The sequence below is a fragment of the Mustela nivalis genome, assembly GCF_964662115.1.
Source record: "Mustela nivalis genome assembly, chromosome: 4".
Classification (NCBI taxonomy): Eukaryota; Metazoa; Chordata; class Mammalia; order Carnivora; family Mustelidae; genus Mustela; species Mustela nivalis.
The window spans coordinates 79,457,127-79,481,336 of record NC_139023.1 but is presented as its reverse complement, the minus strand read 5'-3'; positions in this window follow the sequence as shown (position 1 = coordinate 79,481,336).

Genomic DNA, 24,210 nt, shown 5'->3' with positions numbered 1-24,210 from the left:
TCAATTGTCAAAAATTAAGATCACTATTTTATTTTAATGTTATTTGGCAAAATTTACCTATATAAAGTTATCTTTAAATATATCATGCTTGGGCACCTGGGTGGCTCAGTGGGTTAAGCCGCTGCCTTCGGCTCAGGTCATGATCTCAGGGTCCTGGGATGGAGTCCCGCATCGGGCTCTCTGCTCAGCGGGGAGCCTGCTTCCTCCTCTCTCTCTGCCTTCCTCTCTGCCTACTTGTGATCTCTCTCTGTCGAATAAATAAATAAAATCTTTAAAAATATATATATATATGATGCTTAATTTTTGGGGTTCCAAAATGGAATACATTGTGCCTTGTTTGAAATTTGGGGCAAAAATATCAGTTAAAAGTAGACAGGAAATAAGAAATACAGGAAATAATTTGCCAATTATCTTTGGTTAAAATAGCTATTATAAATTCAGGAAGGTAACAATTGAGAAGTTTTAGATGAATTAGAAAACTATGTTTTGATGATGAAAAACTTTTATGTTCAGAATGGAAAAGTGCAAACAGTAAAATTAGCCCTGGAGAAATAGGATGTGAAGTTGACTTATGGTCATCAGCTTTTGCTTTAGTGTGAATCTGGAATCTTAGTAATTTACTCAATATAAGCAAAAGCCAGAAAGTTTGGCTATCTGTCCCACAATATTTTTAATAAAACAAAGAGGAGATAGTGCATGTTGTTGAATTTAGCCATGCCAAATGTATTTGTTAAAGAATTAACCATGAAAATAGTTGGTCTCTGCCTATATCACAGATGCAGTGCCTAAGTCTGTCTGTACTTGGCATGCATTGCCACTAGATGCTATCCACATTAGAGAGGGAAGACCAGGAATAAGGTTACTTTAATTTATGCCTGTTATGAAATAAGCAATTATATTAACATTCAATGGGATCTTCTCCAATAGGACTAATTTCTTTCCTTAACACTCTGGGTATTTAGTGCCTATCCATGTTAGGAATGGATGTAAGTAAATAAAATACATGAAACTGTGTTGAATGAGGATTCACTAATTATGTAGTTGCTAGTTTTCTATTGGATACCCTTCACTGTAAACTTTTTTTCCTATTTTACATTCATTTTCAAGTCTAATTGAAAATATATAGCTTCAAGAAAATAAAGAAACATTTCTCTTTTAAAGGCAAGGGAAGCATTATTTTCAATGGAAATTAAACTGGTATTTAGCATATTTTCACTTTCAGTTCAGCAATCATTATTCTCAGATACATAAACTTGTCAGATCTTAACAGTGAATGATAGAACACAGCGTAGTGTTGGAATTTTAATTGGCAGGGAAAAAAGTGAATGAAAAAAAGTCCCAAATACAGGGATACCTGGGTGGCTCAGTCAGTTAAGTGTCTGCCTTTGGCTCAGGTCATGATCCCAGGTTTCTGGGATAGAGCCCCACAATCAGCTCCTTTCTCAGCAGGGAGCCTGCTGCTCCCTCTGCCTGCTGCTTCCCTGCTTGTGCTCTCTCTCCCTCTCTCTCTTTGACAAATAAATAAAATCTTAAAAATAAAAAAAAAAAGATGAGAGAAAGAAAGAAGAAAAAGAAGAAAGAAAAAGAAAAAAGAAAGAAAGAGAGAAAGAAAGAAAGGAAGAAAAGTAAAGAAGAATATAACAAGATAGAGAGGGAAGGAGAAAGGGAAGAAGGGAGTAAAGCTGTGTTAATAATCCAGACACTCCGTTTGGCCCTGGACATAAATAATGGCATCATTATTTACTGGATTAAAAAATTATACTGAAGCAGTACTTGGACTTTAGTCAATAAATGCTCTTTTCCATTGTTCCTGAGATTGTACCTGTTTCACATGTTAAATTTAGAAATGTGTGACTATAATAATATGATAATGTTTCTTAAATTTTTAATATAATTTAATATTTTCAAAATATCTGTTCACAAATTATTATATGTGTTTACTATAACATAATAAAATATTTATGCAGTATGCAGTTTGATAGATTTTATAGAAACAAAATGATGATTCTGAGAAATCTAATGATAGATGCAGAACAGAACCTTCTCATTCCTCACCAGTGCAGCACCTATTATACCTCATAGCCTTCTTAGCAGTTGTCCGGCTCAAATTCCTACAGCACTTGGGGAAATTTTAAGAAATATGTACAAATTAATGTTTAAAGTAAGTTACATGGAAGTTCTTAAAAATATTCTTAAATAAATTTTTGAATCAAAAGAAATTGACTATAATGTCTTCTTAAATATTTTATGAATTCTATCCAAAATTACCATGGAATTTTGGATAATAAGCATAAAGATTAGTATTAAGTTCTAGTTAGAGCAGTCTTCATGAAGTTTTTATGAGCTTTGGTGATAAGTAATCAAATCCATCTATGGAAGTGGTTTTATGTGGCATATATCAAGTAGCTTGTGCATGTGTTTTCATTGATGTGTATGTGTGTGTGTGTCTGAGGACACACAGTAAATCATGACTGTCCCTGTGAATGAGGGTAACTGTTCCTAAAAATGTATTTGTTTTGCACATCCTTATAATATGAACATATTGATTAGATATTAAAATCAGGTAGTTAGAAAATCAAAACTAAGATACAAAAAAACTTGTCAGAAAAATATTCTCTTTAATAATAATTTAAGCACAATTTGATAAAACTTTGTATAAAGTGTGAGCACAGAGGGTTTTTAAATTTCAGTCATTCTTGATATGAATCATTTTCTAAAATTAATTTATTAATTACAGCAGTTAAGTGTAATTATTCTACCTATTCAAGATTTTTATTATTACTTTTTAACACTAAGATAAATTCAGTGGAGAATAATTACCATAACAATAATTCAGCACACATTTTCCAATCTGCTTGGTATTACAATATGTTCTCCAGAGTACCAGCTTCCACATTAATCAGTCATTCATGAACTTACCTCCCTGTTCAGTGAGGCCTTCTAGATGTAATTTAAAGTATAATAATTTTTTTCCAAAAGGAATTGGCAGAGGAGATGTCCTTGTCCTGATTTCTGTTTTGGTTTTAATAAAAGCTTAAAATAAATTAAGGGAAAAAAATAGAAAAGTAGAAGGAAAAAGTTTATCAAATAATCCTGGGTACTAAACACACACACGTAAGATAAAAATTGAACATGTATTATATTAGAAAAGAAAGGGCTCCAAAATCATGTGTCTTCCGAAGCAGAAAGTCTCAAGTCTAAGGCAGATACCTTTATTACACACATTTTCCCAAAAATGTCAATGCACCACTGAAAACATTGCATCCAATTAGCACTGCACTGGGCACCCTGTTATCACATTCAGTAATTCATTAAGTGAAAACTAGAAAAGCACAACATGGTTATGGTGCCTTCTTGCTAGAGGGTCTAACTGCTCATAATTACATAGCTGAGTTTGTAGAATGTTTAGCACAACACTTCAAAATCACACTTCTGTGTTTCCACCTCTGGTCCAATTGTATTTCTAATACAAATGGATTGTATAAGCTTTGTTTCAGAAGCAGCAGAAGTTAGTATGCACTCATATTACACAAATGGAATCCTAAAGAGAGATTTTTTAAAAAACATTTGAGGGTTATAACTATTTCTGAATCTGATGAAATAATGGGCGCTAGTCCCATAAAACTATTAGTATCCAAATATTCTTTTTAAATGCAAGCTATTTCATGGAACCTTATTTTGTATTGTAAGTTAAGACTACATGCTCTGTCATTTTTCTAAATTATTTCTTTTACCCCATCATATCTTGCAAGTGCAGTGACAAAGACAAACAGAGATTCTGGCCTTTCTATATCTTTAACAACTGACTTAATTTTTTTTTTTTACCTTTTTTTTTTTTTTTAAGTTTACTTGTCAGAAAGAAAGCACAAGCATGGAAAATGGCAGGCAGAGGGAGAAGCAGGCTTCTTGCTGAGCAAGGAGTCCAGTGTGGGGCTCAATCCCAGGACTCTAAGATCATGACCTGAGCTGAAGGCAGACATTTAACTAACTGAGCCATCCAGACGTCTCTGACTTAAATCTTCTTAGTAATTTTGTTGAAGTAGAAGATTTTGTTTTTCTATTTAATTCAAATTCAGTGGGAAGGATAAGGACACCGTATGCCTGGTTATATACAGGTCTTTTTTTATTCTAAATTGATTTTAATAAATGTTACTTACAATGTGAAATTTATTGACAGTGTTGAAAATAAAAGTTATTGAAACTTTAAACCAAGCAATATGAACAAAAATATGGCCTTAGAGTTTTATACAACACAGTGTGGAAGCATTTCCTTACTGACTGACATGATCAAGATCCCATATAGAGCTAGCAAATGCAGAATTATTATAGACATGTATACACAGCTCTTTTAATCCATCTCCATGACCAGCTGGATTGCAATACATGAAATAGACTTATAGAATTCACTAAATGTTCACAAACTCTGTTCAAACACATTTGTTTCAAGCCATTCTTTATACAAGATTTTGACCGTTTCCTAGCACCCAAGTTTTGCTCTAGCTGTGAGATGAGTTCGATGAAATTTTTCTCATGTTAAGGAAGTATAAAATTATCTAATCTTAAAATGATTCGGGGGATTTAACAAACATGAAACTTTCTAAATACAACCAAATACATAATGAATAAAAATAAATAATTTGGGAGCTGTGTAACTGAGTATGGAAAGCTCTTTGGATGGGCACTGAATCTATTCTTATATGGAAATAAACAGAATAAGCATACTAAATATAAAGAAATTAAAGTCATGATTATATTAACACCAGTTGAGTACTTAGTGAGAAGATAAATGGGAATGTCAGCACTAGCATCTCTAAAAATTTCCAGCATGGAGCCATAAATAAAATTAAACTGAAAGGGTGCCTGGGTAGCTCAGAGGGTTAAGCCTCTGCCTTTGGCTCAGGTCATGATCTCAGGGTCCTGGGATCGAGTCCCACATCGGGCTCTCTGCTCAGCGGGGAGCCTGCTTCCTCCTCTCTCTCTCTCTGCCTGCCTCTCTACCTGCTTGTGATCTCTGTCTGTCAAATAAATAAATAAAATCTTTTAAAAAAATTAAACTGAAAAACAAAGAAATAGAGATTAAAAGGAATATATACATTACCAAGAAAAGTATCAGAATACCTATATATCAGAAGGAACAAAATAATCAAAATTATAAAAGCACTCATGGAGAATATTGTAAAAGATGAAAAATAAAGTAGCATGGTTATTAAATATCAAAATTTCATGTGTAATATTATAAAATTAAGTAAACATAATTACAAAATTAACACTAAAAAGGTCTGATGTAACAATAAATATAAATGTGATAACTGATCTACAGAAATAAACGTTATCATTTTCTCCTTTTTTGATCATATTGTTAGTTATTTGAAGGTATATGTTTAATTACACAAATATCTGATCCACCTTTAGTTATGTTTTTATTTTCTGTTTAATTTCTATTTTTGATTATTTGGTCATGTATTTTAATAAGAATTGTATGTTTGAGGAATCTGCATAAATGAAATTTATGTTGAGTCTGGATAACATTATCATCTTCACAGACAAGTTTATTTGTTTCTTTTTTTCTGGCAGGCAGAGTTTCTAGGTGGATCGGTTTGACACTATCTAGTTTTGCTTTAGACTTGCTTAGGGCTAGTCATTTTTGTCCTTAGTTTAGTGCTATGGTTCTTCTACACACAATATGAAGCTTCTGGAATTTCAGAGGAAAACCTGGTCTGTTCATAAAAGTCATTCTATTTTGGAAGACCTTGATATCCATCCACTACCTCACCTGTATTGTTTAGCAACAAAAATATCTACTCTAGTCTTAAGTCTCCAAAAGTTCACCTTTGCCTGAGTTTCTTGAAGTTCCATCCTACAAATGAACAGCTTTCACTTGATATAAACTTCAAAAAGAAACTTTAAATGGATTTTGGCCTTCTCTGTGAATTACAGCCACAAGTAGATATTTACATATTATTCTTCTTCTGCATATTTGTCATTCTCTACGACCTCTGAAATTAGAGATAGTGGCAACTGGAATGACCTGGGAGTCAGAGATGAAAGCCATATACTGAGGAAAACACAACTTTTCTGTCTTCTTTGATTGCTTGTCTCTGAAGTGTTACAGGAGAGAGAAAATAGATGAATCTGGTTTAAGCTTGTGTATTTGGTTTTTTTTCATTCTTGTTGCAGCAGCTTATCCTTTACCCAAAACCATGCAAGTCACACTCTATTATTTTATCTGTTTATATGACTACTTCTTCCAACAGTATATTAGAGAATCAAGGATTCAAAACTGATTTTATATGAATGCTCTCTTCATCTCTTATCATAACATCTTACATGGAGAAATTATATTATGGGGTGATTTACACTGGCAGATTATGTATATATATATTCATATTACTTTGTAAAGATTAAATAAGTTCATTCTTAGATGTTTGATGTTAGTCTTTATGTATTTGAGATAGATACAGATACAGACATAGATTGATATAAAGAACAAGGTAGATAATTTGAGAGCTGGTTGATATAATTTTGAAAAAAAAAAAACCCAAAATTTATGAGCAAATATTGAGAAACAATTATTTCTGTGATTTTAAGATTATATTTTTAAAGTTTTTTTTAAGATTTATTTGTTTATTATTTTTTTTGGACAAACAGAGATCACAAGTAGGCAGAGAGGCAGGCACAGAGAGAGAGGAAGAAGCAGGCTCCCTGCTGAGCAGAGAGCCCAATGTGGGGTTCGATCCCAGGACCCTGGGATCAGGACCTGAGCTGAAGGCAGAGGCTTTAACCCACTGAGCCATCCAGGCACCCCAAGATTTTTTTTTTATTCAAGAGAGAGTGAGAGAGAGATAACCCAAGTGGGAGTAAGGAGGGGCAGAGAGAGAGAGAAGCAGACTCCCTGCTGAGCAGGGACCCCCCCCCCCATGCAGGGCTCTATCATAGGACTGTGGGATCATGACCTGAGCTGAAGACTGATACTTAATCAACTGAGCCACCCAGGTGCCCCTGTGATTTTAGCATTATAAATTGAAACAAATGCACTTCTGCAGATATAATGGAAAGATCTGATATATTCAATGTCATAGGCAAATATATAATTAACGTTCAAAAGTTTAAAGTATAGTGAAAGTTAAGATACTGTATCATATAGAAATCAGGGATTTATTTGTCAATGACAATTAGTAATTTCTAGCCATGATTCAATAAATTTCTTAATTAGAACATATACATTTTTCAAGATTTTTATGGGTGAATCTGTGTATTTGCTAGCATTTACATTGTCTTTTACATTTTGACATAAGAATACATCTCTGTAAAGTACTAAATAAAAGAAACAAAATAGAATTAAATTATAGTAGTTTATATTCTGCAAGTGTACACTAACTTTATTTTCATGATAGTCAACCCAAGGATATATGCTAATTATAATGCACTAATCATTTTACCCAAGGAAATGAAGCTGTTAAAATATTCAAAATGACTTAAAAAAAAAAAAGTTTTATTTGCACTGAGTTTTTACCAGGAGAAATTTGACAGAAGAACGTGTTCTGGGCAATCAATCATGGTTGTCTACAATGGTATTAATCACCTCGTGGGCCAGGATGTTTGTCTTCTCATCTTTGAGGCTTAGATATTTAAAAACTTTCTGCCAAGATGCTCTTCATGTAAATGAACCATATGTTAGAAGTTTACAATCTTGCCAAGGTGTTGTTAAGACTTGTTCAAGGTAGAAAGTTTTGCTCATTATGTTTATATTTATTACTGTAGAAAACTTCCTCTAAGTCCTTAATAGGACAGTCCAAACGTTCAAAGTTTGGAAAATGAAAATAACATTGATATATTATCATTATAGCTTCTTTCTTACATATGGTTTATCAGCACAGGTATAGCAAAGAACGATTTGGGGGGGATTTTTTTTTTCCTAGTTCTCAGAGGGAATAAATATATCACATACATGATATCAGTATTAGGTTTTTTTCCTTCTGGGAAAATCTGACATCTATGGAATTAGTTGTAATTAGATAACTTGATATTATTTTTACTAATATCAAGTGATTTTTATCGATAAATTGGTTTTTAAATGTTTTACTATTCATTTAATCATTGAAATATTTTCATTTTATTTCCAAAATAATATTAGGAATTCTTTTCTCAGAATATAGTTTAATACCACTATTCAGTTTCAGTTACACTAGGCTCAAAAAGCAATTGACAACTAAACATCAGCAATTAATAATTCATATTTACAAATGAGAGCCTGTATTAAGTGATACATAGTTGACAACATAAAAGACGTTGTTCAATTCATGATAAATAAAGTCACTACAATTTAGAGATAATTTCTAAATAAATAATTGTGAGGCAAATGAATATATAAAATAGAGTCTCTTAAAAAGGAATATACAGGTGGCTCAGTGCATTAAGTGATTGATTCTTGTTTTTGGCTGGGGTCCTGATCTCCCTGTTCTGGGATCAAGACCCACGGTTCTGTGTTCAATGCAGAGTCTGCTTCAGATTCTTTCTCTCTCTCCTTCAGCTCACACTCTCTCTCAAATAAAATCTTTTAAAAAGTAATTTAAAAATTTAAAAAGTAATATACATATAAAACTTCAGAATGAGGCTGGTAGAATAGAGAAATGTTGGGCAACTGCAGAAGGAAGGACAAGGAACAGGGAACTGACATAACACCTGTTGAGTAACAGGATACTTGTTGCTAGGAGAAGCTACATATGTTGCGTGAGGTGCACGTCATCATCCCTCCACTGGGGGCCGCTACAGGACTTCTAGTAGATAAAATCAGACTGCCTGTGCCTAGTGACTACCATTGAGCAGGCCTAATGATATACAAAGTTCTTGGAAGTCCCTGCCAGTTCCCCAAACCCTACATAAATATTCCACCCCTTCATTATAACTGCCTGTAATATTCAGAATCCAACGTTCATCCCAGGCAACTCAGGTCAATTGTTGAGTGTGTCGGCACCCCAGTCCCTAACCTGGAGTGTGTACTTCTGCATTTTTTTTTTTTAAGATTTTATTTATTTGACAGGGAGAGAGAGAGCACAAGCAGGGAGAGGAGCAGAGGGAGAGGGAGATGCAGGCTTCTCACTGAGCAGGGAGCCCCATGTGGGGCTCGATCCCAGATGACCGGAGCCCAAGGCAGAGGCTTAACAGACTGAGCCACTCAGGCACACTGTACACTTTTGCTTTTCAATAAAACTTCAGCTATGTTTCACTCCGACTTGGCCTTGAATTGTTTCTTGTGGTGCAGTCAAAAACCTGGCACCTGCTCTTGGTTGTAGTCTCAGGGCCGAAAACTCCCCCAGTCTCTGGTGCCAATAAGAAGGCATTTGGTATAAAGGCAAATGTTCATTACAAATTTAAATTTCATGATTTTTAACAGGGAATGGAGAGATAGCCAGATAAAAATTTTATCCTCATTTGTGTATTTGTGTCTGTGTTCAAGAAGTATATTGGGGTGTGTGTGTGTATGTGTGTGTGTATATATATATATATATTTTGTTGTTGTTGTTGTTCTGTGATGTCCTTATCTAGTTTGAAAATCAAAGTAATACTGGTTTCACAGAATAAATTGACAAGCATTTGTTTCCATTCTGAATTCTGAAAGAGTTTCATGGGATTGATACAATTTTTTTCCTTAAATATTTGATGGAGTGAACACATGTGGGACTGGAATTTTCTTTTTGAGAAAAAAACTCTAATTTTAAGTATCATTTTTCTAATAAAAAAAGCAATTCAGATATATATTCTTTTTTATCAACTCTTGTAATTTGCATCTACTAAGCAATTTAAATTTGTCATCAAGGTTGTAATCTTTATTGGCATAGTGCTGGTCTGCTGTTAGGCAGTTAGTTAGGCATGAGCAAGGAGAGATAAAGCAGATGCTGGCCACATCCTCAGTGCCAACCCCGAGAGTTAAGAGCCACATCTTCACACCTTCAGAGCCACCTCTAAGGGCTAACACAAGGGGAAAGCCCTAGCCACAGGGCTGTTTCAAAAGCCCCAACATGACTTGTAGAAGTGAGCTGATCACAAAGGGTACAGCTTTAAAGGTCACAACAAAAGCTCATTAGGCACTCATAAATGTATAATACGTAAATAAATGTAATTATAAGAAAATGCATCGTGGAGAGTCACATGTGCAGAAGCCAAAATGTAATACAACCACCAGCTGTCAATAAAAAATGTCAATCAAAGCCAAATTTACATATGCACAAAGCAGTCTAGAGCTATTCAATAAACTATGTCTCCCCTTTCTCACCTCAGGCTTCCAAATCTTTGGTTCATCTGGAACAAAATCCCTGTGACCAGTAATACCACATATTCCCATACTGATTTCATAACATACACAGAATCAGCAGTTATGCCCCTTCTTTCATTTCTAATTTTGATAATTTTGTTCTCTTTTATCTTTATGAGTTTGTTTAGCAATTTTAGATCTTTCTAAAATTTGATGCCATTGATTTTCTCCATTGTTAATTTGTTTCCTATTTCATTTTCTATAACTCTTGATCTTTGTATCATCCTTTCTGGGAGGTCAAATCTTATCAGATTTGATAAGACTTTATCCATTATTGATTCAAATATTTTATGCTTCTCCCTTTTCTGGGACTTGATAGAAGACTTAATGTTTAGAAGTTGGGCGAGAAGGAGGTATTCAGAGGAAAAACTCCTAGTTCTCTGACACTTATAACTGAGAGAGGAATGAGTCATTTTGCTGTTAGAGTAATTTGGGGTCAACGAATAGTCTCTGACCTAAGGGGATTTCTGTGCATGTAGAGAGTTACGGTCAATGAGAATTAAGTTAGAAAGCAAACATAATGACAATGAAAGATTTTTTACTTCTACATTTGGTGTTACTGTGTGCTATTATTTTTAGAGAAAAACAGTGAATTTTATCTTTTTTATATTTTCTTAGTGAATTTCCCAGAAAGTGTAGTATACATGCTCAAACTTAAAAAGTGTTTAAAGATGATGATGAAGTGGATCAACAAAGGATTGTTAAACTGCTGTGTGTTGGGCTGGTTGATGAACTTTAATCATAATTTTCCCTTTATTTCTGGACTAGTTAACTCACATTAATTTCTCAATATTTGCTATAAATCAGCTTGAGTGTCATGTTTATAATTACATGAAAATACCTAAGAATAAATAATATTTTGAGCATATGATATTAGGATATAAAATCATTAAGATCTGCTTTATGGAAATATCAAATATTTTCTACTATGTAAACGCAGTGAAGAAGAACTAATTCTAACCTAAAGAAAATAAATACATTATAAACCTCATGCTAAAATCTTCCAAGAACTTAATTTTGGAAATATTTTTCTCCTTGTCTCTTTTTGTTGGTTTCATTCTATATTAACTTTATACTCTATCTCCTCCTTTTTCTGTTTCCCATATATACACTCAAGCACACTTTTTAGGTTGAATAGATTTGTGAAGAATTTGTTTGCTTTCAGTGAGTTTATTGCTTGGAGAAAAGCTAAGATTTTGAAAAGGAAATGTAAACTTTTTCAGTCCAGTCTGACAGGTCTATTATATTTCAAATTTAGAAGAAATGATTCATAAGTTCCTTAGATTGATGGGACTAGCCTACCTGTTTAGCAGAAACTCAGCTTCAGGGCATCCATCCATTTGTTAGTGGGTTTTTTCTCAGTGCAGGTATCATAGATATTATTGTTCATAAAGAAATTTTAATTTATGAAAACAAAAGGCACAACATACTACTCTTCCAACTGATAAGATAAGTAACATGTATTGAGAGCTTATTACACACTAAGCAATATTGTAACCATTTTTATGCGTTAACTCATTTAATTCTCACATAAGCAATAGGAAGTAAATAGCATACACATATCTATTTTATACATGAAAAAAGTGAAGTGCCTGAGGTGTAGGCAACTTGTCCAGTTTCACAGTAAGTAACTGTATTCAGGTTTCAACCCAGACTTCTGTGTTCTAAAATTTATTTGGTAAAAAACATTATGGTTAGTTTTATCCTTGCTGAATATGTGCCACTATGAAAGCTTTAGTGGATGCCTGAATTAATTGTGGCTGTATTTCTGTGGGTAACCTTTGCTCTTTTAGGTTACTGCTTTGCAACATGTATAAATTTTAGGGAATTTTCAGTAGAAATACTAATTGGTATCAGTGATAGTACTCAAAAATTTCAGTCCATATTTCTGATTATTGATCTAAATGAAGTGCAACATTATGCTTTATGTGAATTTTTTGAAGTTTTTATTTAAATTCTATTTAGTTAACATATAGTGTAATATTGGTTTCAGGAATAGAATTTAATGATTCATCACTAACATATAACACACGGAGCTCATCACAACAAATGCCCTCCTGAAACCCATCACCCAATTAGCCCATCTTCCAACCACATCCCTTCCAGAACCCTCAGTTTTTTCTCTAGAGTTAAGAGTCACTTATGGTTTGCCTACCTGTCTTCTTTTTTTCTCCAATTCCCTTATGTTGATCTTATTTGTTTCTTACATTCCACATATGAGTGAAATCATATGGCATTAGTCTTTCTGTGACTGACTTATTTCACTTAGCATAAGACTCTCTAGCTCCATTCATGTTGTTGAAAATGGCAAGATTTCATTCTTTTTGATGGCTGAGTAATATTCCTGTGTGTGTGTGTGTGTGTGTGTGTGTGTGTGTGTGTGTCTGTGTGTCTGTGTCTGCCACCTCATCTTTATCCATTCATCAGTTGATGGATGTTCAGAATCTTTCCACAATTTGTCTATTGTTGATAATGCTGCTATAAACATCAGGGTGTATGTATCCCTTCAAATCCATATTTTTGTAACTGTTGGGTAAATACCTAGTAGTGTAATGGCTGAATTATAGGGTAGTTCTATTGTTAACTTTTTGAGGAACCTCAGTACTTTTTTTTTCAGAGTGGCTGTACCAGTTTGCATTCCTACCAACAGTATAAGAGGGTTCTCCTTTCCACATCCTCACCAACACCTGTTGTTTCCTGTGTTGTTAATTTTAGCCATTCTGACAGATTCGAGGTATCTCACTGTGGTTTAGATTTGTATTTCCCTGATTTATGAATAATATTAGCATCTTTTCATGTGTCTGTAAGCTGTCTAATAATGTCTTCTGTCCCTTTCCTAATTGGGTTGTTTTTGGGGTTTTGATTTTGATAGGTTCTTTATAGATTTTGGATACTAACTCTTTATCAGATATGTCATTTGCAAATATCTTCTCCCATTCTGAAGGTTTCCTTTTAGTTTTGTTCATTTTTTCCTTCACTGCACAGAAGCTTTCTATCTTTTTAAAAATATTTTATTTATTTATTTATTTATTTGAGAGGGAGGGAGGAGGAGAGAGAGAGAGAGACAGAGCGAGCACAAGGAGGGGAGGGGCAGAAGGAAAGGGAGAAGCAGACTCCCCGCTGAGCAGGGTGCTCAATCCCAGGACCCTAGAATCATGACCTGAGCTGAATCACAGATGCTTAACCAACTGAGCCACCCAGGTGCACCAGAAGCTTTCTATCTTGATGATGTCCCAATAGCTCATTTTGCTTTTGTTTCTCTTGCCTCCAGCAGCATGTCTGGTAAGAAGTTGCTATAGCTGATGTCAAAGAGGTTACTGCCTATGTTCTCCTCTATGATTTTGAAAGTTTCTTATCTTACATTTAGGTCTTTGATCCATTTTTAATTTATTTTTGTGTACAGTGTAAGAAAGTGGTCCAGTTTCATTCTTTTGCATGTAGCTGTCTACCTTTCCTAACACCGTTTGTTGAATAGATTGTCTTTTTTTCTCTGGATATTCTTTCCTGCTTTGTGGAAGATTAGTTGACTATGTAATTGCGGGTGCACTTCTGGGTTTTTTGTTCTGTTCCATTCATCCCTATGTCTGTTTTGTTTTGTTTTGTTTGTTTGTTTGTTTGTTTGTTTTTGTTTGTTTGTTTTTGTGCCAGTAGCATACTGTCTCAATGACTACAGCTTTGTAATATAGCTTGAAACCAGGAATTGTGATGCCTCCAGGCTTGTTTTTTTTCAAGATTACTTTGTCTATTTGGGGTCTTTTGTGGCTACATACAAATTTTAGGATTGTTTGTTCTAGCTCTGTAAAAAATGCTGTGGTATTTTGATAGGGATTGCTTTAAATGTGTAGACTGCTTTTGTTAGTATGGGCATTTTAACAATATTTGTTTTTCCAATTCATGAGCATGACATGTTTGTGTCATCTTTGATTTCTTTCACAAATTTTCTTTAGTTTTCAGAGTACAAATCTTTTACCTTTTTGGTCCTAGCTATCTTATGGTTTGGGGTGTAATTGTTAATGGGATTGATTCCTTGGTTTAGCTTTCTGCTGCTTCATTATTGGTGTATAGGAATTTCTCTACGTTGATTTTGTAACTTGCAACTTTGCTGAATTCATGTATAAATTCTAGCAATTTTTTAAAGTCTGTGTTTTCTACATAGAGTATCATGTCATCAGCATATCAAGAAAGTTTGACTTCTTTTTTGCTGATTTGGATGCTTTTTATTTCTTTTGTTGTCTTATTGCTGAGACTAGGACTTCCAGTACTATGTTGAATAATAATTGTGAAAGTAGACATCCCTGTCTTGTTCCTGACTTTTTAGAGGAAAGGCTCTCAGTTTTTCCCCTATTGAGGGTATATTAGCTGTAGGTCTTTCATATATTGCCTTTATGATGCGACGTATGTTCCCTTCATCTGCTCGTTGTTATTGTTTTCATCAACAATAAATGCTGTATTTGTCAAATGCTTTTTCTGCATCTATTGAAAGGATCATATCCTTTCTTTTATTAACTTCATGTATCACAATTGGTTTGTGCATATTAAACCACCCTTGTAGCCTAGGAATAAATCCTATTTGACATGGTGAATGATTCTTCTAAAGTAGTTTGAATTTTATTTGCTGGTAACTTGTTGAGGATTTTTGCATCCATGATCCTCAGGGATATTGACCTATAATTGCCCTTTTTAGTCGCATCTTTTTCTGGTTTTGGAATCCAGGTAATGCTGGCTTTGTAGAATGAGTTTAGAAGTTTTCCTTCCATTTCTACTTACTGGAACAATTTGAGAATAGATATTAACTCTACTTTAAATATTTGGTAGAAATGCCCTTGGGACCCATCCGGCCCTGGACTTCCATTTATTGGGAGATTTTTTTATTAGTGATTAATTTTCTTTGCTGGTTATGGTTCTGATCAAACTTTCTATATCTTCCTGTTTCAGTTTTGGTAGTTTGTGTGTTTCTAGGAAGTTATCCATTTCTTCAAGATTGCCCAATTTTTTGGCATAGTAATATTATCTTATAATTGCTTGTATTTCTGTGGTGTTGGTTGTGATCACTCTTCTTTGTGATTTTTTAAAAAGATTTCATTTATTTATTTGACAGACAGAGATCACAAGTAGGCAGAGAAAGAGAGAGGGAAGCAGGCTCCCCACTGAGCAGAGAGCCTGATGCAGGGCTCGATCCCAGGACCCCAGGATCATGACCTGAACTGAAGGCAGAGGCTTTAACCCTCTGAGCCACCCAGGTACCCATGATATATATATATATTTTTTAATGTGGGTCCTTTCTCTTTTATTTTTGATAAATCTGGCTAGGGCATATCAATTTTATTAATTCTTTCAAAGAACTAGCTCTTAGTTTTATTGATCTGTTCTACTGTTTTTTGTTTCTTCTTTGCATAGCATTTGTTTCTGCTCTAGTCTTTATTATTTCCCTTCTTCTGCTGGATTTAGGCTCTATTTGTTCTTCCTTTTCTAGCTCCTTTAGGTATAAGATTAGTTTGTATATTTGACACTTTTCTTGCTTCTTGAAGTAGGCCTACATTTCAATATACTTCCCTCTTATGACCACTTTTGCTGCATACCAAATGTTTTGGACTATCCTGTTTTCATTCTCATTGGCTTCCATGCATTTTTTTTTTTTCATTTTGTCTTTAATTTCCTGGTTAATCCATTCATTCTTTAGTTGGATATTCTTTAATCTCCATGTATTTGTGGTCTCTCCAAAGTTTTTCTTGTGACTAACTTCAAGTTTCATAGTCTTATTAGTCTGAAAATAAACATAGTATGATGTCAGTTCTTTTGTACTTGTTGAGGCCTGATTTGTGACCCAGTTTGTGATATATTCTGGAAAATGTTCAATGTGCAATTGAAAAGAAAGTGTATTCTGCTGCTTTAGGATGAAATCCTCTGAATATATCTGTTAAGTACATCTAGTCCAGTATGTCATTCAAAGCCCTAGTTTCCTTGTTGAATTTCTGCTTAGAGGATCTGTCCATTGCTGCGAATAGGATGTTAAAGTCCCTTATTATTATTATATTGTTATTAATGAGTCTCTATGTTTGATATTAACTGATTTATATATTTGGGTGCTTCCAATTTGGGGTCATACATATTTACATTGTTAGATATTCTTGTTAGATAGATCTCTTTATTATTATATAGTGCCCTTCTTCATCTCTTGTTACAGTCTTTTGTTTAAAATCTAGTTTGTCAGATATAAACATGACTACTCTGGCTTTCTTTTGGTGTCCATTAGCATGATAAATGCTTTTCCATCCCTTCACTCTCAATATGCAGGTGTCTTTGGGTCTAAAATGAGCCTCTTATAGGTAGCATATAGATGGGTCTTTTTTTATTATTATTATTCATTCTGATACCTTATGTTTTTTGATTGGAGCATTTAGTCCATTTACATTCAGAGTGGTTATTGACAGTTATGAATTTTGTGCCATTGTATTACTTGTGGTCAATATATCCAGTTAGTTTTTCATCTTGATTATAGCATTTTTTATTTCAGCTTCACTACTTTTTAGGTCTTCTATCTCTGTGGTAAGGGACTCCCTGGTGTCGTCTATGCTTTCTCAAGTCCAGCTAGTAAATTTATGAATGTTATTTTAAAATCTGGTTTAGGGCTTCTTGCTCATATCTGTTTTGATTATATCCCTGGCCATGACTTGTTGTTCTTTCTTTTGGGGGGAATTCCTTCATCTTGGCATTTGGTCTAGCTCTCTGTGTGTTAGTAAGGCCTGTTATGTTTCCTGCTCCTGAGAGTAATGGCTTTATTAAGAAGACATAGTATACTGTCCAGGGACTGGTACTTCAGAAAATGTTGCTAATGTATGCTGTGTGCACTCTGCTATTGTATTTTGGCTGCTCTTTCCCCTGGGTAAGTCTTGTACAGATTTCCTCTTGCTTGCAGTGGGGAGCATTTAGAACATGCCCAGTGTGTGGCGAGTTTTAATTAGGTGGGTTTTGGTCTGCTTGTTAAAAGAGACTAGATCCTATTTCCCTTAAAGCTTAAGTGTTGTGCATTCTATGGTCACTAGACCTGGTAAATGAGGAAGGTTTGTGCTGGTCTTCTTGTGGAAGGGTCTGCTGCTGCTCTGACCTTCAGGCATACTTGCCCTAGCTCAGAAGAACCTGCAGAGTGCAGGGTGGGGAGGGCTTGGTGTAAGAGGCTCAAACTTCCACTGTGGGATATTGTGATGCTCCATGAGGCCGATCCCTACAGATGGCTCTCTCCCTGGCAAGGGAAGTTCACAACTTTCCCTCTTCAGGAAGCCTTCACAGAAGAGGGAACAATTTACCCTCATTAGTCCCAGACATCCCTCAGATCCCTGGTTTCACCCTGTTTCTGTGCTGTTTGCCTGCCTGCTTGCTGGCTTAGTACTCTAGTGTTTTATCTCAGGCATGTGGGCTGGATTTCAAAACTCTAAATTTTAGGGACACTGCAGGGACTGAGACCTTCTACGGGAGTGTCTTTGTGGCTAGTTCTGGTTTATCACAGAAAGCCAGTTGTAGGAATGCACAGGGTCTTGGAGTTTATGATAATACACAGCAAGAAGTCAGTGTCCAGGTCAGCTTCCCTCAGCAGGCATCTCTGCTTATGTGTTAAATATAACAGTTCAACGGTGCATGCATACTCTTTTGTCCCTGGGGAGGTAGGGCCACCTGTACCACATGCACTCCAAGAAGGGGAATTGTCTCTCCCAGTATGACTGAGGGGATCCTCATACCACACTGTCCTCCAGAGAAGCACCTCTACACTTGCTAGGACATACCTCTTGATGGCACAGACTTCTAAAATTTTAGACTTTGAGTTCCACTGCTTGTGAATACTAGTAATAATCAGCCTCTCTCTTCTCCCCCGTTCATGGTTTTGGTGAAGTGTTTTTCTTGTGCAATGCCCTATACTTGGTTCACTCTCTCTCTTTTTCTCTCCTCTCTTCCTGATCAGAGTTCCATCTCCTCCAAGGCATCAGTGATCCTTTTCTTCAAATCAAGTCTTTGTATCTTCCTTCCACAATGTGGCCTCTTTTCTCCCTCTAGTTATACAGCTTGTTCTCTTAGTGCTCAGATCAATTTCCTGGGTATTCAGAATGATTTGATATTTACCTAGCTGTGTTCTAGACATGAGGCAAATATAAGGTCTTCCTACCATTCAGCCATCTTAACTCCTCAGCTCCAGAGGGATTATTTGAACCAATGATATCTGACATCTTACACAACTGTACATTAATAAGTGTATTTAAGATTTAGTTTGTTGATGATATAAATTTCTTAAGGAAGCACTATCTTATTTATAATGACAAAATAACCAATATTCTGTGGTTCGTTAGTAAATGATGCATTTTATATATTTTTTCAAATTTTATTTTATTTTCAGTGTTCTGAAATTCATTGTTTATGCACCACACCCAGTGCTCCAAACACACAGTCACTCATGGTTTGTCTCCCCTCCCATTTCCCCCAAATCACTTCTCTCCATCTCCCAATGTCCTCTCTGTTATTCCTTATGCTCCACAAGTAAGTGAAACCATATGATAATTGACTCTCTCTGCTTGACTTATTTCACTCAGCATAATCTCTTCTAGTCCCGTCCATGCTGATACAAAAGTTGGGTATTCATCCTTTCTGATGATGATACTACCAAATACTGATAATAATAATACATAATACTACATTGTATATATGGACTGTATCTTCTTTACCCATTAGTCTGTTGAAGGGCACCTTGGTTCTTTCCACAGTGTGGTGACTTTGGCCATTGTTGCTATGAACGCTGGGGTACAGATGGGCCTTCTTTTCACTACATCTGTATCTTTACAGTAAATACCCAGTAGTGGAATTGCAGGATGATAGGGTAGCTCTATTTTTAATTTCTTAAGGAATCTCTGCACTGTTTTCCAAAGTGGCTGCACCAACTGGCATTCCCACCAACAGTGTAACAGGGTTCCCCTTTCTCCACATCCTCTCCAACACACGTTGTTTACTGTCTTGCTGATTTTGGCCATTCTAAATTGTGTAAGGTGGTATCTCAATGTGGTTTTGACTTGAATCTCCCTGATGGCTAATGATGATGAAAATATTTTCATGTGTCTGTTAGCCATTTGTATGTCTTCTTTGGAGAAGTGTGTGTTCATGTCTTCAGTCCATTTTTTAATGTGATTATCTGTTTTGTGTGTGCTGAGTTTGGGTAGTTCTTTATAGATCTTGGATATCAGCCCTTTGTCTGTAGTGTCATTGCAAATATCTTCTCTCATCCTGTGAGTTGCCTCTTTTTTTGTTAACTGTTGTTTTTGCTGTGCAGAACCTTTTAATCTTGATGAAGTCCCAAAAGTTCATTTTTGCTTTTGTTTCCTTTGCCTTTGGAGACATATCTTGAAAGAAGCTGCTGTGTCTGCTGTCAAAGAGGTTACTACTTATGCTCTTCCCTAGGATTTTGATAGATTCCTGACTCACATTGAGGTCTTTATCCATTTTGAATTTATCTTTGTGTATGGTGTAAGAGAATGGTCAGTTTCATTCTTCTACACATAGCTGACCAATTTTCCCAGCACCGTTTATTGAAGAGACTTTTTTCCACTATATATTTTGTCCTGCTTTGTCAAAGATTATTTGACCAAAGAGTTGCAGGTCCATATCTGGGCTCTCTACTCTGTTCTACTGGACTATGTGTCTGTTTTTGTGCCAGTACCATGCTGCCTTGGTGATCACAGCTTTGTCATAAAGCTTGAAATCACACAACAAAATGCCCCCAGTTTTCTTTTTCTTTTTCAACATTTCCTTAGAAATTTAGGGTCTCTTCTGGTTCCATACAAATTTTTTTTAATTAATTTTTATTTTTTATAAACATATATTTTTATCCCCAGGGGTACAGGTCTGTGAATCACCAGGTTTACACACTTCACAGCACTCACCCAAGCACATACCCTCCCCAATGTCCATAATCCCACCCCCTTCTCCCAAACACCCTCCCCCCAGCAACCCTCAGTTTGTTTTGTGAGATTAAGATAATCTTTTTAATGTAATGTTGAATCCCATTAGCTAGGATCTTGTTGAGAATCTTGGCATCCATATTCATCAGGGATATTGGTCTGGAATTCTCCTTTTTGGCGGGGTCTTTGCCTAGTTTGGGGATCAGGGTAATGCAGGCTTCATAAAAAGAGCCTGGGTGTTTTCCTTCTGTTTCTATCTTGTAGAACAGCATCAGGAGATTAGGTATTATTTCAGCTTTGAATTTTTGGTAGAATTCTCCATGTACTTCATCAGTTCCTGGATCTTGTTTATTAGGGAGGTTTTTTGATCACTGCTTCAATCTCGTTACTAGATATTGGTCTATTCAAGTTGTTAGTTTCTTCCTGATTCAGTTTTGGAAGTTTATAGGTTTCCAGGAATGCATCCATTTTGTCTAGGTTGCTTAATTATGGTCATATAACTGTTGGTAATAATTTCTGGTGATTGTTTCTATTTCCTTGGTGTTAGTTGTGATCTCTTCATTTTCATTCATAATTTTATTAATTTGGGTCCTCTCTCTTTTCTTTTGAGTTAATTTGGCTAATGGTTTATCAACCTTATTGATTCTTTCAAAAAATCATCCTCTAGTTTTATTGATGTGTTCTACTGTATCCCTAGTTTCTATCTCATTGATGTCTGCTCTAATCATGATTATTTCTTTTCTTGTGTGTGGTGTTGGCTTAATTTGTTGTTGATTCTCCATTTCTGTAAGGTGTAAAGAGAGCTGGTGTATTCTGGATTTTTCAGTATTTTGGGGGGAGGCTTGGATGGCTATATATTTTCCCCTTAGAACTGCCTTCGCTGTATCCCATAGGTTTTGGACCAAAGTGTCTTCTTTCTCACTGTTTTCCATGAATTGTTTTAAGTTCTTCTTTGATTTCCTTGTTGATCCAAACATTCATAAGCAGGGTGGTCTTCAGCTTCTAAGTGTTTAAATTCCTTCCAAACTTTTTCTTATGATTAAGTTCCAGTTTCAAAGCACTGTGGCCTGAGAATATGCAGGAATAATCTCAATCTTTTGGTATTGATTGAGCCCTGATTTATTACCCAATATATGGTCTATTCCTGAGAAAGCTCCATGTGCACTCAAGAAGAATGAATGTTCTTTGTTTTAGGGTGGAATGTTATGTATATATCTATGAGGTCCATCTGGTACAATGTGTCATTCAATGCTCTTGTTTCTTTATTTCTTTATTGATTTTCTGTTTGGATAATCTGTCTATTACTGAGAAAGGCATGTTAAGATCCCCTACTATTATTGTATTCATATCATTATGATTCCTTATCTTGATTAACAGATTTCTTATGTAGTTGGCTGCTCCCATATTGGGGGCATAAATATTTACAGTTGTTAGATCTTTTTGGTGGATAGATCTTTTAAGAATTATGCAGTGTCCTTCTTTGTCTCTGACTACAGTCTTTAGTTTAAAATCTAATTTATCTGATATGACAAGCTTCTTCATCCTTTCACTTATAGTCTGGATGTATCCTTAGGTTCCAAATGGGTCTCTTGTAGACAACATATGGATGGGTCCTATTGTTTTATACAATCTGCAACTCTGTGCTGTTTTATGGGAGTGTTTAGGTGGTTCATGTCAAGAGTGATTATTGAAAGATGTTTTTATTGCCATCTATCGCCTGTGAATTCCTTGTTTCTATAAGTTGTCTCTGTAAATTTCTGTTCTATGACACTTTTGGGTTCTTTCTTCTTTTATAGAACCTTTCTTAATATTTCTTGTAGTGCCGGCTTGGTGGTCATATACTCTTTTAAACCCTGCCAGTCCTGGAAGCTCTTTATTTCTCCATCTATTTTGAATGTAAACCTTGCTGGGTAAAGTATTCTTGGCTGCATGTTCTCTCATTTAGTGTGCCAGGTTTCTGTGGACAGGTCTGACATTATTCTGATGGACCTTCCTCTGTACCTAATCTTCCCCCTAGCCCCTCTCAAAAGCTCTCGTCTAATATTATAATTCATCAGTTTAACAATCAAGTGTCTCAAGGTCTTTCTAAATTCATTGATCTTGGGGGGTGATCTTTCTGCCTTTAGGATGTGAACGCTGGTTCCATTTCCCAGATTGCAAAAATTTTCATGGAGATTTTGTTCAACTATATCTTCTAGTCTTTCTTTCTCTTCCCCCTCAGGGATCCCAGTAACTCTGACATTGGAACATTTCACGGTGTCATTTATTTCCCTAATTCTGATTTCATGGCTTCTGTGCTCTTTGTTCCAGGCCTCCTCCTGATCCTTATTCTTTATCAGTTTGCCCTCTATGTCACTAATTCTACCTTCTGCCTCAGTTACCCTAGATGTTAGAATATTTAGATTAGATTGGATCTCACTGACAGCATTTTTAACTTCTTCCTGGGAAGCTTTTATTTCTGCCCACTTCAATTCCATGTTGTCACTAATGGCTTTCTCCAATCTAGCCATTGCCTGGATAACTGTTACACTGAATTCCCTTTCCAACAGACTGTTTATGTCCATATCCAATAGCTCTGATGGAGAGGACACAGTCTGTACATTTTGCCTCTGTTGTTTTTTCTCTTCTTGGTCATTTTGGTGGGGGGTGGTTGAGAGGATATATTGCTGAATATGTCAACTGTGATCCAGGCAAGGCACACCCTGGAACGCCTCTGAACATTTGGAAGTCACCACCAAAAAGAAAGAAAAATGGAAAAATGAGAGAGAGAAAGAGAGAAACAGAAAAGAAAAAAGGAAAGAAAAACAAAACAAAACAGAAGATCCAGCTAAAATGGGCCTCAAAGGTAAAATTTATAAGATATACAAATAAAAATGGACAAACAAAAAGAACAACAAAATTAAATAACAAGAAAAGGGGCGCCTGGGTGGCTCAGTGGGTTAAGCCACTGCCATCGGCTCAGGTCATGATCTCAGGGTCCTGGGATCGAGTCCCACATCGGGCTCTCTGCTCAGCAAGGAGCCTGCTTCCTCCTCTCTCTCTCTCTCTGCCTGCCTCTCTGCCTACTTATGATCTCTCTCTGTCAAATAAATAAATAAAATCTTGAAAAAAAAATGACAAGAAAAAAAAATCAGCCAAAATGAACGCCAAGGGTGAGATTTATATAATACCAGAACAAAAACAAATACATAGAAACACGGAAGAAAAAGCTAGGAGGCTGTTATAAATCCTCAGTGTGGGCAAGGAAGGTTATTTTGATTCTTCCTGGGTGTATCTTGATATCTTTGTTAAAGGACTCAACTTTCCAGAGATAAAGGGAGATTAAAACTGGTTTATATTTAGGGATAGTATTGATTAGGGAAAGAAGATTACCTTGAAGCTTATATCTATATGTGTACTTAAAAAATGAATTAGAAAAGAAAAAAGAAAAATATACGTATATGTATGAAAAAAGTTCATATTAAAAGGTTATTATGGAATATGTTGTATTAAACTTCTAGTTGTAATGATAAGTAGGTTAAAAAAATAAACAGAGTAAGAATAATGAAAAAGAATTAAAAATAAAAGTTGTATCTATGAAATATACAGGTTTTAGGGCAATACCAAGAGCTTAATACATTGTTTTCCCCTTGTACTTGGGTTTTACAGTTTTATGGGGACTCTGTGTTGGTTTTCTTCTCGTTTGTTTGGCTGGCTCTCTGGGGGAGGGGGTCTGCCAAGTTGTTTTTCAGCCAGTCTTTCTTGGGTTGAGTCCTCCTGCTCCCTATCAAGGGCTGGGCTCTGTGGAAATGGGTTCTCTGAGGTTTTTGTTCTTTGACAGCTTTTAGTGGCTTTTTGAGAGTTAAGTGGAAAGCAAACTGCACCCAGACCTCCAGTCTCAGAGAGAAGCCTCAGCCTGCTCCTCTCTGGGTGGTCCAGAACACACAGACTCTGCCTCTGCAAACCTTTCTGAGCCATGCAACC